The following is an 18,495-nucleotide window of genomic DNA, read 5'->3' as shown; positions in this document are numbered from 1 at the left end:
GACTGTAACACAAGTGGTAGTCACGTCACAGGCTGTGTTCGGAATAGCGTACTAGCATACTACTCATACTAGATATGTTGTTCGGCTGCGCTCAGGCAGGCGGTTCAGGACCATGTTCGCACGGACAAACAGACTGAAGCTCAGCTTCTACCCTAGGGCCATTCAGGCCCTGAACACAGCAAAGACCTAGGTTCTAGGCCCTGGACAATCTAGACAATCTAGACAATTTGATGGCAGCTACTAGATTGTAAACAAAAGTGCAATATTGTAATACAACTGTGAACATTCTAAACCTGCTAGCTGCGACACTTTAATGAATGTGCAACAAATATTATGTGCAATAATTATGACAACCCATGTGTACATAAGGTTCAGATATAGGAAAAGTTAGGATATTTATAGCATAGCTTAGTGTACAGCACAGTGTTTTATTGTATAGTATAGTAGTATAGTATAGTAGATAGTGTACATAGCCTTTATGTATGTAAACCAGCTCTTTTCTCTTTTTTGTTTTACCCTTGGCTCTCTTGTTTTTAGTCTTTTTTCCAAGCACCAGGGGAGCCCCCCCTCCTAAATTTCGTTGTATGGTACCTGTACTGTATTAATGACAATAAAGACCATTCATTCATTCATTCATACTCCCACCTCTGCTGTGTGGCACCTTCTATCTACCTCTCACCTACCGCTCCTACCACTCACCTTCTCTGTGTCTCACAAAGACACGGCGGTTGGCACCAAAAATCTCAAATTTGGACTCATCAGACCAAAGTACAGATTTCTACTGGTCTAATGTCCTTTCCTTGTGTTTCTTGGCCCAAGCAATTCTCTTACTCTTGTTGTTCTTCCTCAGTAGTGGCTTATTTGCATGAATGGACATTAGACCAGTAGAAATCTGTACTTTGGTCTGATGAGAACAAATGTGAGATTTTTGGCTCCAACTGCCGTGTCTTTGTGAGACGCAGAGAAGGTGAGAGGATGGTTTCTGCATGTGTGTTTCCCATCGTGAAGCATGGAGGAGGAGGTGTGATGGTGCTTTGCTGGTGACACTGTTGACACTGATTTATTCAAAATTCAAGGTACACTTAACCAGCAGTGTTACCACAGCATTCTGCAGCGACATGTCATCCCATCTGGTTTGTGCTTAGTGGGACCATCATTTGTTTTTCAACAGGACAATGACCCCAAACACACCTCCACGCTATGTAAAGGCTATTTGACCAAGAAGGAGAGTGATGGAGTGCTGCGTCAGATAACCTGGCCTCCACAATCAACCGAACTAAACCCAATTGAGATGGTTTGGGATGAGTTGGACCGCTGAGTGAAGGAAAAGCAGCCAACAAGTGCTCAGCACCTCTGGGAACTCCTTCAAGACTGTTGGAAAACCATTCGGTGACTACCTCATGAAGCTGATTGAGAGAATACCAAGAGTGTGCAAAGCTGTCATCAAAGCAAAAGGTGGCTACTTTGAAGAGTCTAAAATATAAAACATATTCTGGTTTGTTTAACACTTTTTTGTTTACTACATAATTCCATGTGTTCGTTCATAGTTTTGATGCCTTCAGTATTAATCTACAATGTAGAAAAGAATACATTGAATGAGAAGGTGTGTCCAAGTGTTTGACTAGTGTATATCCAATAAGGTAATGTATATCCATCACCCAAATAATTTATTTAATATTAATTAATAATAATAATTATATTTAATTTACTGATGAGACCTGTCGTAAATCAACCTTCCTTACCGCGCTTCACACTTTTCATGCATTCAGTTATGTGAAACAATTAGGCCACCCCATGAAATATTTAGTTATTTTTAAAGAAAAATGGACATGAATATTTGGTCTTCTTTCTTACAATGTCTATAGATAAAGGTGATATAATTTAACCAAAAACTAAATGTAACTTTGTTAGCATTTATTTAACAAAAATAAACGCCAATTCCTACTGAGGAAAAAGCCAGAATAGTGATGTGGTGCACTTTTCTCATTTTAAATATGTTGAAAAAGACAAAGATTTTCATGGGGCGTCTACCTTCTTCACATGACTGTACATACACATGGAGTCACAATGTATACTTTGTGGTTAATGCAGTAAATATCAACAAATATAAAAAGTTATGCCATTCTAAATTGTTGGGATGTTTGTTTTTCATATTTTGACAATAATATTCTTAAGTCAACAATTCAAACGTTCACAATTAAATATCAACAAATATAAAAATTATGCCATTCTAAATTGTTGGGATTTGTTTGTATTTCATATTTTGACAATAATATTCTTATGCCAACAATTCAAACGTATTAAACTGACAATTAAAAGGTATAACAGTCAACCATTCAGAACACTTGTCTGCTCATATTTGATCAAACAAAAACAAAACTCAAAACGGTCAAACCTTTCTGGTTCTTAGCACATGTACTGATGAGACCTGTCGTAAATCAACCTTCCTTACCGCGCTTCATTGTTTTTTCATTTTCAGCTCCATTGTGAACTTGCATGAACTGAACATAGAAGATGCTGAGGACAAAACCTTTGGAAGATTGATTGAACCACGGAATGTAGACGCTGAAACTCCTGAAGGTCAAATCTTTATTGAATTGGATGACACATGGCAGGCAAGGTTTATATTTTGACCCTTTGTCACATCAAAAAAAAGAAAGAAAAAAAGATCCTTCTGAAAGATATATATATATACAGAACAAGGAAGTGGGAAGCACTACATAGGCCTACCAGTTTAGTTTTCACAATACTTTTACCCTAACATCAATTGAACCCTGTAGCTAGCCATGAACAAAAGGGAATGTCAACACAAATAAATCAAACATGTCTTTGCATGGACAGCAGAGAACAATATACAGAACAAGGAAGTGGGAAGCACTACATAGGCCTACCAGTTTAGTTTTCACAATACTTTTACCCTAACATCAATTGAACCCTGTAGCTAGCCATGAACAAAAGGGAATGTCAACACAAATAAATCAAACATGTCTTTGCATGGACAGCAGAGAACAATATACAGAACAAGGAAGTGGGAAGCACTACATAGGCCTACCAGTTTAGTTTTCACAATACTTTTACCCTAACATCAATTGAACCCTGTAGCTAGCCATGAACAAAAGGGAATGTCAACACAAATAAACCAAACATGTCTTTGCATGGACAGCAGAGAACAAGAGTGCAATCTAAGAGAAGTATAGGGGGGGACATACAGGGGGGGGGGGGGGGGGGTCACCTTGCACTCAACATTAATCCTAACTCCCTCCCAGATACAATTTGCTTAAAGTATACAACCAAAGGATATCACACATTTTATATATTCAGAGTAATGCCAATTCCAGTCCAAAATTTAGAAGAAATTCTGAGTCCGACTCGAGTGGCGCGCTCTCGTTAATAGCGCCGCGCTTCCGCTGCCGCTGTTTGGCCGCCTGCTCCTCCTCTGTGTGCGACCACTTGTGCCTTGAATAGCTTGACGAGTGCACGAATGTCTTGTTGCAGATGGTGCATTCGTAGATCTTCCCCGCGGTGTGCGACTTCTCGTGGTGGTGAAGGTTGGATAACCGGGTGAAGGTCTTTTTACAGTAGGCGCAGTAGGCGCAGTTGAACTTGTTCTCCCCCATGTGCATTTGCTGGTGCCTGGCGAGGCTCGACGTGTGGCTGAAATGCTTGTCGCACTGCTGGCAGGCATAATGTCACTCCTCCTCTTCGGCGTTCGACATGGTGCGCTTGGCAGCTTTGGACCTCTTGTTCTTCTTGCAGAGAGTGTAGAAGTTTGGTTTGTCTCTCGAGCACAACTTGAGGCGTATTTTCAGGTCGGAGGACTTGCTGAGGCTGTCCTCCCCCTGGGTGTAAGTGGTTAGGAGCTCCTTCACGTGAGAAACCTGATGTCTGGAGAGACTCGCAGAGTTCTTGAAGGTCTTGTCACATTGTGGACATGCGTAGAACTTCTCTCCGCCAGGGCGCCCGTTCTTGACCTTCCTGGACGCGGATTTTGGCAGGCGCGAGCGGCGGCCGTGACTCATCACCAGCTCAGGTGGAACACCTGGGGGGATACCCTTTCCTTTTTTGTGGATAAGCCTATGTCGGGACAAGCTGGAGCTGTGGTTAAAATCCTTCCCGCATATGTTGCATGGATACAGCCTCCTGCCTCCGTGCACTTTATGAGTTCCAAGTGTTCTGCTGCCTTTAAATCTCAAACCACACTGATTGCACTGATACTTTTTCCCCTCACCTGACAGGTTATCGGTTTGCTTCGATGAGGATGGAGGGACCGGTGGCTTTCCCGTGTGCAATTGCTGGTTTATATTTTGACCCTTTGTCACATAAAGAAAAAGAAAGAAAGAAAAAAAGATCCTTCTAAAAGATTATATACAGAACAAGGAAGTGGGAAGCACTACATAGGCCTACCAGTTTAGTTTTCTGATTATTTATGGTAGTGACACAGTGCGGAGAGAGCTGGTACGTCTGTTACTGAACCAGAGCCTGGTATGGTTTCTCTCCTGTGTGTATTCTCTGATGCTTCTTCAAGTTTCCTGCTTCACTAAAATACTTTCCACACTGTGAGCACTGGTATGGTTTCTCTCCGGTGTGTATTCTCTGATGGTTGTTCAGGTGTCCTTTATGAATGAAACTCTTCCCACACTGGGGACACTGGTATGGTTCCTCTCCGGTGTGTATTCTCTGATGAATCTTCAGGTATCCTGCTTGACTAAAACTCTTCTCACACTGGGAGCACTGGTATGGTGTCTCTCCTGTGTGTATTCTCTGGTGCGTCTTCAGGTTTCCTGCTTGACTAAAACTCTTCCCACACTGGGAGCAGTGGTATGGTTTCTCTCCTGTGTGTATTCTCTGATGAATCATCAGGTCTCCTGCTCCACTAAAACTCTTCTCACACTGGGAGCACTGGTATGGTGTCTCTCCTGTGTGTATTCTCTGGTGCTTCTTCAGGGTTCCTGCATGACGGAAACGCTTCCCACACTGGGAGCACTGGTATGGTTTCTCTCCTGTGTGTATTCTCTGATGAATCATCAGGTCTCCTGCATGACAGAAACTATTCCCACATTGGGAGCACTGGTATGGTTTCTCTCCTGTGTGTATTCTCTGGTGCCTCTTCAGGTTTCCTGCTTTACTAAAACTATTTCCACACAGTGGGCAACAGTGGGTCTTCTCTCCTGTGTAAGTCTGTGGGTGTGTTTTACGGTGATTCTTCCGCCTTGAGCTCCTGTGTTGTTGATGGTTTCCTGATGTGGTGGAGCTGGGCTCGCTGTCTGAACCTGGGTTGGCGCTCTGCTGGTCTGTAAGAATAGGAACATATACAGGGTTACATAGGCAAGTTTAACTTTAATATATACGTTTAGGCAAGGCAAGTTTATTTGTATAACACATACAACAGGGGCAATTTGAAGCGCTTTACATACAGCATAAAAAATACAGCAAGAGGATGGTAAGAAAATAAAAATACAGAGAAATTAAATAGATAAACATTTAACAAGATAATAAACAATGAATAAACAGATATAGGTAAAAGTGTTCTCTATTTAAGTATGTCTCTCAGAGAGATAAATCTCTGCACCTTGTAGAAGTATCGTGCCCTGATACAGGATTAAAGTCGCAGATTATCACGGGTAGTGGCTGCATGTATGATGCAGAAGAGGTTGATTATCATTATTAAAAACAATAGTCATAAATATGCAAATATTCCGGGTGCGTGGAGCGCTATTTCCATACACCCATTCACCCATATGTCGCATTGGATTGGAACAACCCACCGTTTGCATCCCACCCCTGCTAGATTCCCCAGGCTCTGGTAAACACGGGGATGTGTGTATTTTGATGCTAGCCCCCCGGGAAGTGAGGCATGCCCCTCCTGCCTGCGTGCCTATACTATGTAGCGGAACAGGCTTACTTCCCTATACTATCTACATCAGGGGTCTTCAACCTTTTTCAACCCAAGGACCCCTTGGATGTGAGACAAACAGAACAGGGACCCCCACATGTAATATATATAAGCCTATAATAACTTTTATATTTACTTCATTCACCTTTTATTTCACCATATTAACCTATTTATATACTGGGTTATTAGCCTATATGTGTTTATGATTGATAAAAACGTTCATGCATAATTATGATTGGTTATTATTATTATTGTTGTTTTTGTTGTTGTTGTTCTTGATGAGGCTTATATTTTCTATTATTATTATTTTTCAACAATGAAACTTTTAGCTTCAGGAGGCAAGGTATGCCTACCTCCTGGATGGAGGTTGTCAGGCAGAGCATCATGTCATCCTCAGGCTGCAGTCTGGAACTGTATTTGCTCTTCAGGTAGGTGAGGGAGGAGAATCCTCTTTCACAAAGACAAGTTGTTGCAAAAGGCAAGAGGCTCACCATGGCCTTTGCTGTCAGTTGGGGGAAGTATTTCTGGCAATGGATCCAGAACTGGGTGAGAGGCTGTGACTCGTACACATTCTTGTGTGTACTGTCTGTGGTTAGGTCGATCAGCTGATCTTCCTCAGCGGCTGTCAGGTTTGAGCCGTCGGATGCATTGTCTTTGAATGATAACCGTATCCATGTCTTGTGCTTTCTCCAAGACTCAGTCTCAGAAAAGTACTTCTCAAATTGACTTTTGAGTGCCTCCAAGTGATCAACAATTGCGCATTTCACATAAGGCGAGGGCGCATTGAAATGCGCAGCCAGCTCCGCGCGGTTTTGGCCAACCAGAATCTCGAGGATAGCTGTGCGTAATTCAAAGACGGAATGGTAAAGGAGCGCGTTGTGTTCCTCTCCTATAGCGGCGCATAGAGAAGCAAAGAGGCGGGTTTGTTATTATCAAACTAGTAACTAAAGTAGTAACGTTATGCTAGTTATTAATTAACGTTAATTTCGCAATGAAGACCGAACTGCAGCGTTTTAGCCAACACCTAGCTTGCTAGACAGGTGTGTTTTTTTTCTCCAGCTGACGTTATGTTAGACTCTAGAATCATGGGCATCATTTATTTTGTAAATTGTTTGTCAAAAGTAGCTTATTATTGCCTATTCATGCTTGTACCTTACTCAATATCATTTGTTATATTTTTTAATTCTCACTGATTATTTTGGTGAAAGTTGTCAATTATTATGACAGAAATTGGCGGACCCCCTGCAGTACCTCTGCGGACCCCATACCTATACTATCTAGCGGAACAGGCTTACTTCCCTATACTATCTACATCCCTATACTATCTACATCCCTATACTATCTACATACCTATACTATCTACAGGCCCGGATTAACCCCCTAGGGTGACCAGACTTGATGTGTGCCCCCCCCCCCCAACACACACACCCTCCTACTTTGCAAGTGAAAGTGTGATATTTACTATGGTTACAAAACCCATAGATTTACAAGAGCATATAACTACAGTACAGGCTCATCACAGTTGGGCCTAATTCCGTAGTATAGCCTTTACACTGCTCAAATCTGAATGCAACTCACATCACAATGCAACACGACTTTCTAAATATAGGCTAATTATTTCCATCATAAATGGCCTGAGACTACATGCTAAACCATAACAAATGGGGAAAATGCACATACTGTATACTACAATAAAACAAGCTCAATACCAACCAAGTCCAATAACGACTGTTGCAGGCATATAAGAATAAGAACATATTTTCTGTCAGCATTAATGAAGCGTACTACAGGTATTATGGAAATAAACAGCGCCTCTCTCTTTGCCGCTCTGCTCACCTTCGTGATGCTATATCAGACGTAGGCTATAGCCCTGTGCATCACACAGGCCCAAATCAGCCACAGCGTCATATTAGCCCGAAATAATCATAAGTAAGCCTTACCTTTAGCAGAACTTCTTTTTTCTTGATTTTACGCAGGCAAAGTCGTTTACTAAATCCTCAAAGTCCATCTCTTTGACCAACTCGGATTCAATTGCCAGCAGGGAATCTTATTATTATCAGGCCTCTCTTATTGCACTATAGTTCTCTCTCAACGCTTTGGTAGAGTCAGTCCTACAACTCCATCTAGTACTGGACAGTGGTTTTAGAGTCCTGCTGATGTTCACATCCTTATTTTTAAATATCCGGCTCCATCGGTGAGGGGATGCTGCACAAAACGCATACAATGACTGAAGTAGGTCAAAGAAATCACTCGCATCCTTACAGCTATTAATGCTGTTTACACCGACAACATTAAGGGAATGTCCAGCACAGGGCACGTAATGAATCAGGGGGTTTGCTTTTTTAAGATGCGCCTGGAGGCCGTTATATTTACCCGACATGTTACTGGCGTTGTCGTAACTTTGTCCCCGGCAATTCGACAAGTCTAACCCCAGGTCATGACATGAACCATTCTTACTACACATTCAGCAAGACTTGCTCCAGTGTGGCTGTGAATGGGCTCGCTCCCTCGCTCGCTCTGCTGCCCCCCCCCCCACACTGTTAACTTCGGTGCTAATTTTAGGCCTAGGTGAAATAAAAAAAAATCCCAATTGTTGGGACATTTTTAAGAGTGGCCGTATGTCTGGAGTCTTTGCCTTGCTTAATTTTTCGCTTGGCAGAGCCACTCAGTTGTCGCCTGTACATTTTGATTTCTTCGTTGATAGTTTGGCGGCACTGCGTCACCGCGCACTTGTCTGTGACTGGGGGGGGGCACTTACACCGAACTCGCAATTATTTATCTTTTTATACATGATAGCCTAAATATAACCGTTAGTTTTGTACCTGTGTGGATGTCTTCCAGTAAATATAGCCTATATTTTAAAAAATGTGCGCAAAATATTTTAAAGGTCTATTCATTGTCCGAATAATTTGGTGCCCCCCCATTGGCTGGTGCCCCAGGGCGTTCACCCGATGCAATATATGGATAATCCGGGCTTGACTATCTACATACCTATACTATCTAGCAGAACAGGCTTACTTACTCGACTTTCAAAAGACAAGGTACTTGTTTCTATGTATCGTCATCTTGGTGCGTTCTTCTAGCATCAACATCTAATGATTATCTTCCTCTACCCTCCCATATCTCTCTGCACGTGCGTGACTGCGTTCTGCTTTCTTGAACTTTTCGAATCGATCATTAAGGATGGATGACAGCAGAGACTGAACCCAGAACAATTTATAATGAAGTGAAATGAAACATAATATTATTGATGGCCATTATCAAAGCAGGGTTCCTACAAGTTTCAACAAGTCAAATTTAAGACCTTTTTAGACCCTTTTGATAGAATTTTAGACCTATTCGCGACACCATGTGATAGCATAGATACAGACAAAGCGAATTGGCATTTTTTTGGTTACAGCTTGATTAATTTCTGCCTAAATTGATGTAGTCGGACTGATTTCCTAGCTAATCTCACTTTTAATACCTAGCACCTCATTTTTAGACCGGATAACTGAAATGTAAGACCTTTTTAGGCCTTATAAATCAGATTGCTAGATTTTAGACTTTAAGGCTTTTTAAGACCAGCGCGGGAACCTTGTCAAAGGCAAACTCAATGTACAAAGATGGGGCTGGCAGTAGCAACTCTGCAGTAGAGCCGTAACGAACACACTTCCAGTAGGGACAACGCTATAAAAAGTCTGGCTAAGGTTCTCCCACGCACACGTGCAGCTGAGGTAAGGTCGGTGGTGACTTGCATACACTTTTGCAATGCGCAACTGTCAGCGCATGATCAAAACATGCCGGCATCGATGAGGTTCCGATGCATCGAAACTTTTGGAACCGGTTTTTCGATTCCCATCCCTATACAATTTTCCCAAACAGGAGACTTAAGTGAAGCTGGAGGAACTTCAAGCTCTAGTTTAAACTATCTAAGCTCAACTACTGACAATCTCTCTGTGGCGTGTGTGCACATGCGTACTGACTGAGATTACTTCAACACACAAAAAAAGTAAGCTGCATTCATTGGACTTAGTCCAATTTCAGTACACATACGTGTACCGTTACACCCCTACTAACTAGCTAGCTTTGTGAGTGTGCTCTAAGCTAGCCAAAGCTTTTGTTTGTTAGCTACGCTAGCTTTGTCTGTAGCTACGGTACGTTTACAGGGTTTTTCCTGGCTCAAAATTAGGCGGAGGTGGTACCAGTGGCGTTTGACATCGGGGGGACCCATGAAGCGGGGCTGTCTGGAGGTCCTCAAACGAGCGTCACACACTTAATTTCTTGCATTCTGGTGAATTTATATGCACCAATCTGTGCCTTTTCTGCATCAATTTATGGTGGAAATGTCATTATTTATGTAAAGGAAAACACAATATTAAGGCACCAGATGACCATTCAAAATATAATGCAATATAAGACTCTCAGGCATTCTGTCGAGAGCTGGAGCAAATAATAATAATAATTTAATTTGACAGCATACATGCTACTGAAAACAGCTGGTTGATGTTGTAGGCATGTGATACGAGGATGACGCTGTCAAAAAGCTTGTCCGTAAATCAAATCTTGTTTTATTTGTATAGCGCATTTCTCACAAGATGCGACTCAATGCGCTTCACATGATTACAGAGCCGCAAGCAGGCAAAAGCAAAAAACCTGTACACTATGTAGCCAGGAAAATTCCCTTGCAGCCCTCTACTCATAGAGTGACTACTACCAGTTTGCCTACCAGCCACCGTAACGTCCTTAACACTTTGCGGAGCTCCTGTAAACAGCTGGTGGGGAACAGCGCTGGACCGGAAGCTAACCAGCCGTATTAGTAGAAGTGAAGTGATTGTGCATGTAGTCTGATTATCATTATTCATGATCGCAGAGAATTCAGCTACATTTTAAATTATCAGTTCTATTCTGTCATGAGCATCTAACCAGGGAATCCCAAATGACTTGCGCTAGCCCTGCCATTGAACATTGTCCTGCCCCCAGAGAATGACTGACAGGCCGGTAGAACATGAGAATGGGATCATTTGAATAATATATTCTAATATATTAGCCTATAAGCGTGTGTGTTTCATGCATTATTGCATGAAATGGTCAACATTTGAATTTTGTCAGCTACGAAGTGGATGTGTTTACTAGAATGTGGAAATGCAAACGCTAATCACATTATTGCATTACAATTGTCATATTGACTCAAATAATGCAGGCAAAAGTGGAAAATAAAAATGCTATTGTGGGATTGCATAGTATTTTTCACTTTAGAATGAACTTTTTAATGTTGTCAGTTACAAAGCAGCGCATGATTTTGAAAATGAAATGTCAAATGGCTTTGCATTATCATTTTAATATTGACAGCGAATGTGCATACCAGCTACATGAAAATGAAAATGCAAATCATATGATTGCATTGGAATTTGAATATTGACTGAAAGAATGCATGCAACATGGTGGAAAGTGGAACATGCAATTGCAATCTCAAATTGCATTAACATTTGAATTTAGTCCACTATATGCTTCCATACACTGGTAGCATTGAGTTTACAACAGTGCAATTACACTCACCAATAACAAAGACTTACCATCCATCTCACTGTCTTTCATCTCCACTCTTCCTCTGTCCTCTTCTTTTACCATCACTCCCTCCTCTCTCATTTGGTCTCCTCCATCCTCTTCTTTTACCATGACACCATACTCCTCTACATCTTCTTCCTCCAGCTTCACTGCCACCATCTCTGGACCCCACTGTGGGCTTTTCAGGGCTGGAGAACCACAGCCAGATCCGGGGGACTCAGTGCATTCCGGTTCATACATGGTTACCATGGTTACATGAGCTGAAGAGGACCTGCGGCTAGAAACACAGGAGGCACAAACAACGCAGGGTCGATTAGAAATGACAGACAAACAGTTCACTGAACTCCCATCTAGACTGACAGGACATGTCCTGCAAATGCAATAATCTATGGATTACTGATTGCATTTGTTGTAATTAAAGGGTCTGGAAAGTAGACATTAAATGGTTCCAATTGTATTTTGTGTCCAGGAAAAACGTTAACACAAAATAAACTATGAAAATAAGCTTCTTATTAGGCTCAACTTCCTGGTCAGACAGTTCCGAGGGCTGTATGGGGCGTGGACTTTGCACGCTTGACTGGCAGCTCCCTTTCGAGCTAGCTTGCTGCGATATCATATACATGACATTCATCTATTAGATGTGCTTATAGTTCTGCCCTTTAATTACCAACTGTTTAGCTACTGTCCTTTAATTACCAACTGTTTAGCTACTGTCCTTTAATTACCAACTGTTTAGCAACTGTTGAAATGTGTAAAAACTGAGCTAATTCAATTACAAATCGACTTAGTCATGCACCTGCAGTATTATTCATCATATCAATCCAATGACCACTATTTGCATACTTGACACCTGGCACCCTATGGTGAATTATTGAACACAATACTTGTGGACAGGATTCACAGCATGTGTGTGACTTACTGATCAGTTGTAGCACAATGGTGTTGCTCTCGTCTTCTAATTTGCTGCTGTATTGTCACAATATCCGCCATGTTTAGTTTCTTCCCACACTGGACATAGCACTGGCGCATGTCGTCATGACCACAACCATGTTTTGTTTGCCCAGAGATTTGCCCTGCCGCTGTCCTTCTCTGCTGTTCCTGTAATCCAATCACTGAGCTGCTCTTGTGACCACCTGACTCACATCCAGGATGTGATTGGTCTGGACTAGTGGTTGGCCTTTGTTGAGAGGAATTCCTACCATAGCGCTCTTCGATCTTGACCTCTTGACCTCTAGTCTTGACCTCTGAACTGGCGTTACTGTCACTATCCATGTCATTCGGTGCTTCAGAGAGTCGATGCCTCTCTTTAAGAGCATGTGCATCTTGCCCTGAGGCATTTGTGCTGAGCATTTCATCTTTGACCTTATCGTTTTTGATGTAGTCCCGTAAAAACCTATCCCACGGTGTGTCGTCCCACGGTGTGTCGTACTCTTCTTTAATGTTGGGAGAGTGATGGTTCCTACTGTGGGTGGGAGGTGGTGGTAGTGGTGGTGGCTGGAGCCTAATAAGATTGTCCTTCCTGTGGTTCTGTCCTTCTGTCTCTGCATCAGGGGACCCAACGTGTGTCCTCTGGCTCTCTGACACTGAATAAGCAGAAGCATCCATCTCTCTGCCCAGATGGAGAGTTCACAGTGCAGGGAATCCTACGAATAAAGATGATAAAAATATTAAAACAAGAGTGAAGAAATGTATCAAAAGGTCTATCAGCCATCAAAAGGTTTGTGGACATTTTTTAAAAAGACTCTTAAAACATTTAGCCCGAGGCCTCTCTTTATCAGATGCTCTAAATGTTAAATGTCTCATCCACACTCATTTTAGTTTTTAGTTTTATTCATATTTATTTATTAGCCTATTAGTATTAGGCTATTGTTTGATCGGTATGGGCAGTAGCCTATATCGGTCGATATTGCTCATAGATTATAGGTGATCAATATCAGTCGCAAAAAACGGTATGGGGGCATCCCTAGTCTGTCTGTTGTTTGGTTAAATCTGACCATGACGCGTATCACAGCCTGAACACCAGAGGATAATCGTGATAGCAGTGAATTGTAATAAATCCACTACAAAATATTAGTATGAAAAAACTGAAAATTTTGGGCCATTTATCTTACATGGAATAGTACTGCTCTGGGGCCTCATTTATAAAGCGTTGCGTACCTACGCTTTGCGTACCTACGCACCTTTGCAAAGCAAGAACATTTCCGTCACCAACATTCTGATTTATAAAACGGTGCGCACGTCAGTGGAATTTGCAAGTTCCACGCCTGCTTCCAATCAACTCTGTTGCACACATGAACGAGCGTCTTGTCCCACCCTTTTTGACGGCCATAGTTGCCTATAATAATAATACATTTTTATTTCTATAGCACTTTTCCTGCAAACGTTGCATATAAATGGTCAGTCAAACGCCCGACAGAACGCAGAAAAAAAATACTTTTCACCTAATCAGTCAATTTCCGCGCAACGGACGTTCTCGCCAGACCATAACATTTTCCAGACTGCATCGACAACGGAATCAGTTTAAACGTGATTCGTCCTACTGTTTACCTTATTATTTATGATAATGTCATAACAGGGCTGCCAAGTTTCACCAAAAGTTTGGAGTGAGATTTTCTTAGCGGTGGAGCGACCCAAAACTGTACACGTTTTGGCAGCGGCGGCCCCTCTCTCCCACCCAATTATTTGTACTAGTTTCCTGCAATTTTACATGTTGTTCATAATAAACCAGCACAAGAAATTAAAATAATTTACATTTTATAAAAGAAGACAAAAATTCAGACAATATATCATATTTATGAATGTTAATAAACAAATACAGTAGCCTACAGACTCTAAAAGAAAATTGGGCTCCATCAACAGGACTCATGGTCAGCAGCAGAAAGACCCTTGGTCATCATCTTATATACAGTGCATTGCTCATAGATGGCTATCATGTTATACAGTACACATTTTTTTGAGGGACCCCCAATTGTTGTATTTGTATTGTAAATTGTAATTATTATTATTATTATTATTATTATTAATGTACCTGGTTATGTTACAGTAGAGAAACAAAAAACAGTTACCAAAACTGAGTATTTACTAGCTAAGATTGGCAAAAGATTGGCGTGGTGCAACCGAAATTAGTAAACAACTAGTTTGAAACTAGCTAGTAACAACTAGGGGTTTAGTAACTACTAAATGCCTGCATTTAGTAATGACTTACGCCAAATTGGTGCAACCCAGTCGTCCAGTAGGCTACCAGATACGATGTTGTAACGTATGCACATATTTTGCACATATTCACACTTTTATTAAAGACCCAAACGTATGCACATATTTTGCACATATTATCGTCCTGACCTCAGCCAGGCTCCCCTCCGTTTCTCCCTGTGCAGAGAGGGCCTGGTACCTCTCCTTCTCCAGGTCGGAGTTGTCGCGGAGGAGGCTCTTCTTCTCCTGCTCCATATCATGGAGCTTTTGGTGAAGGTCGCTCTCCTTCACCTGTACCTCCTTGACCTCCTCCCTGCAAAGCTCCAGAGCCTCCTCAGCTGCTGCCTTGGCCACCAGGACCTCACTCTCCAGGACCCTGATCTTGTCCTCTGCCTCCCTGGTGGCGTTGGCGAGGGTCGCCTTGACCTCGGCCAGGCTCCCCTCCGTTTCTCCCTGTGCAGAGAGGGCCTGGCACCTCTCCTTCTCCAGGTCAGAATTGTTGTGGAGGAGGCTCTTCTTCTCCTGCTCCATACCGTGGAGCTTTTGGTGGAGGTCGCTCTCCTTCACCTTCACCTCCTTCACCTCCTCCCTGCAACGCACCAGAGCCTCCTCCGCTGCTGCCTTGTCACTCTCCAGGACCCTGATCTTGTCCTTTGCCTTCCTGATGGCGTTGGCGAGGGTCGCCCTGACCTCAGCCAGGCTCCCCTCCGTTTCTCCCTGTGCAGCAAGGGCCTGGCGCCTCTCCTTCTCCAGGTCGGAGTTGTTGCGGAGGAGGAGGCTCTTCTTCTCCTGCTCCATATTGTGGAGCTTTTGTTGGAGGGCGCTCTCCCTAAGTCGGCTCTCCTTCACCTCCTCCCTGCAAAGCCCCAGAGCCTCCTCAGCTGCTACCTTGTCCACCAGGGCCTCACTCTCCAGGACCCTGATCTTGTCCTCTGCCTCCCTGGTGGTGTTGGCGAGGGTCGCCCTGACCTCGGCCAGGCTCTCCTCAGTCTCTTGCTGGGCAGTGAGGGCCTGGCGCCTCCCCTTCTTGTGGTCACGGAGGAGGCTTTTCTTCTCCTCCTCCATATCGTGGAGCTTTTGGTGGAGGTCGCTCTCTTTCAGTCGGCCCTCCTTCATCTCCTCCCTGCAAAGCACCAGAGCCTTCTCCAGGAAGAAACCCCACTCCTCACACAACACCGCCCTCGCTCTCAACAACTCCTCCAGCTCGGTGTCCATGGCCTTCGGTGTCCTTGGCCTCCGGACCTGTGGGGCTGCTCCCTGTGGGTCTGCTCTCTGTGTGTCTGCTCCCTGGGCCTGGGGCGCTGCTCTCTGTGGGTCTGCTCCCTGGGCCTGGGGCGCTGCTCTCTGTGGGTCTGCTCCCTGGGCCTGGGGCGCTGCTCTCTGTGGGTCTGCTCCCTGGGCCTGGGGCGCTGCTCTCTGTGGGTCTGCTCTCTGGGCCTGGGGCGCTGCTCTCTGTGGGTCTGCTCCCTGGGCCTGGGGCGCTGCTCTCTGTGGGGCTGCTACCTGTGCGGCTGCTCCCTGGGCCTGGGGCGCTGCTCTCTGTGGGTCTGCTCCCTGGGCCTGGGGCGCTGCTCTCTGTGGGGCTGCTACCTGTGCGGCTGCTCCCTGGGCCTGGGGCGCTGCTCTCTGTGGGGCTGCTCCCCGTGCTCTCTGTGCGGCTGCTCCCATAGTATAATTACTATGACTGTGAGGGACATTGTGATTGAAGCATCAGTTATCATGACAACAGGAGCAATGTGCCAAAAAGCTGTATCCTATTAATACAGGTGGGCCATCAAGCCCATTAGGGTTGGGTACCGAAAACCGGTACCGGTTGGTACGCGCTTGCAAAACAGTTTTGTGATTGGTCTGAATTTAGCGGGAAATATGGATTTCAGGAAATCCCTCTCCTTTGCGTCTCTCCAATCTCTTTAACAACATTTTATTGGCAGGGGGAAAGAATTGGAGTCGAATTTTTATTGACAACGGATTTACATGCTGGAAAAACATGCAGCTAAAATTCAGGGAACATTTGGACAATAAGAGACACACGGAAGCTGTGGTTGCATGGTCTAATTACAGGGCAATATGCGTGGGGCAAAAATAATCTAAAATCATCACGAACAGAACTGCGGAGGTACGGGAAAACAGGGCTCATGTTGGTGTCATCAAAGGTAAAAGTTGGTTTTCTTTAACTCAGCTGATGCATTACCTTGCTGTTGATTGTTTACCGAATGCTTCATCTGACTGTCACACTGTGATTTTACTTGTGTAAACAGTTAATTAGCCCGTTTTTGTGCGTTCACTCTCATGTAGGCCTACTTCATATTGATGAGCTGATAATCTTTCTGTGTGTGTGTGTGTGTGTATGTGACTGTCAGTCACAAGTTTATATTCTACGGATGTTGTTCAGTGCTGTATGCGCGTTCCCGGTTCTGTGTGTACTCTTGTGTACTTCATATTCAATGAGCTGATTATCTTTCACTGTGTGTGTGTGTGTGTGTGTGTGTGTGTGTGTGTGTGTGTCTTGGGCGGATCTGTCAGTCACATAATTTTAATTTAATTTAATAATTTAATTATTATTATTATCAGTCACATGTATATTATACGGTAACCTATGTTCAGTGCTGTAGTTCCCCATGTTCTGCTGCAGCTATAGCATCAGGATATGTTGGTATTTGATCACCTTATATAAAACATCGCCGCTCTGCATTAATGGCGCGCACTCGGAAAATCGCGTCAGTGACCACTGATGTGAAAAATCCTGGATTTCTATATAGATTTTTTTTTTTAATCAAAAGTACCGATTTAAGTACCGTTTCGGTACCGGTACCGTTTTTAAAGTACCGATTTGGCACCGGTATTGAATAAAACCAAACGGTACCCAACCCTAAAGCCCATAGACTTTCACAGGGGTCAAGCCCAGAGACTTTCACAGGGGTCAAGCCCAGAGACTTTCACAGGGGTCAAGCCCATAGACTTTCACAGGGGTCACGCCCATAGACTTTCACAGGGGTCAAGCCCAGAAACTTTCACAGGGGTCAAGCCCAGAAACTTTCACAGGGGTTAAGCCCATAGACTTTCACAGGGGTCAAGCCCATTTCACAGGTCAAGGCAAATTTCTAATGCACAAATCTCTAACTCAAGACGCTACGGTAATTTACACACAAGACCCACGTTGATCTCTACTCAGCACACACACACACACACACACGCTGTATATAATACATAAATACATACACACACTAGGGATGGACGGTTTTTCGGTTAAACCGAAAACCGGGGTTTATAAAAATAGAAACGGTTTTTTATCAAAACCGTCTGAAACCGGATTTTTTTATTTTTTATTTTTTAGAAGAATAAAATAGAATAAGAATAAAACTGGAACATGTCACATGTTTGTCGTGTGTGAAAATAACAATGATACAGTCTGAATCTGCCGCGCAATGAGTGAGAGGTTTGGTCAGTTGTGAAGAATAACTGAGGATTAATATCTAATTGGGATTATATTTAAGGGTAACGAATCACTCTATGGGAAAGATAGTTGCCTTCAGTTATTGGTAGATAGGAAAGTTTTTTTACAATTACTCGCTTACATTTAATAAGATCATTTTCGCTGCTCTCTGTAAAGCGCATTGGGTCACTTTTGTGAGAAATGCGCTATAGAAATAAAATGTGATTTGATTTGATATCAATCAATCAAACTTTATTTATGTTCTATAGCACAAATCATGCATTGAATGTAACTCCAAGTGCAGTATTTACTAAACCACAATATAATAAAACAAGAGCTATACGGATCAAGAGTGTTTGTGCACAGCGCCACTGTGTGTGAAGGCGCTACTGAAAGTGATGACAGAACGCATGTCTCAGAAGATACGCGG

At 43.2% G+C, this 18,495-nt stretch overlaps 1 pseudogene across 1 annotated transcript; it reads right to left on the bottom strand.

Annotated features, from left to right (window-relative positions):
* Positions 1–3,317: 3,317 nt before the first annotated feature.
* Positions 3,318–15,847, bottom strand: LOC308151764 (annotated as a pseudogene). The gene is made up of 4 exons: positions 15,602–15,847; positions 15,166–15,376; positions 14,930–15,021; positions 3,318–4,310 (listed from the first exon to the last, which is right to left on the bottom strand). The product of its transcript is annotated as an uncharacterized misc_RNA (transcript).
* Between the last annotated feature and the right edge of the window lie 2,648 nt (positions 15,848–18,495).

Source organism: Nansenia antarctica (assembly GCF_963989245.1).
Source record: "Nansenia antarctica genome assembly, chromosome: 2".
Taxonomy (NCBI): Eukaryota; Metazoa; Chordata; class Actinopteri; order Argentiniformes; family Microstomatidae; genus Nansenia; species Nansenia antarctica.
The sequence above is the reverse complement of the archived record's forward strand: the minus strand, read 5'-3'. Positions and strand labels throughout refer to the sequence as shown.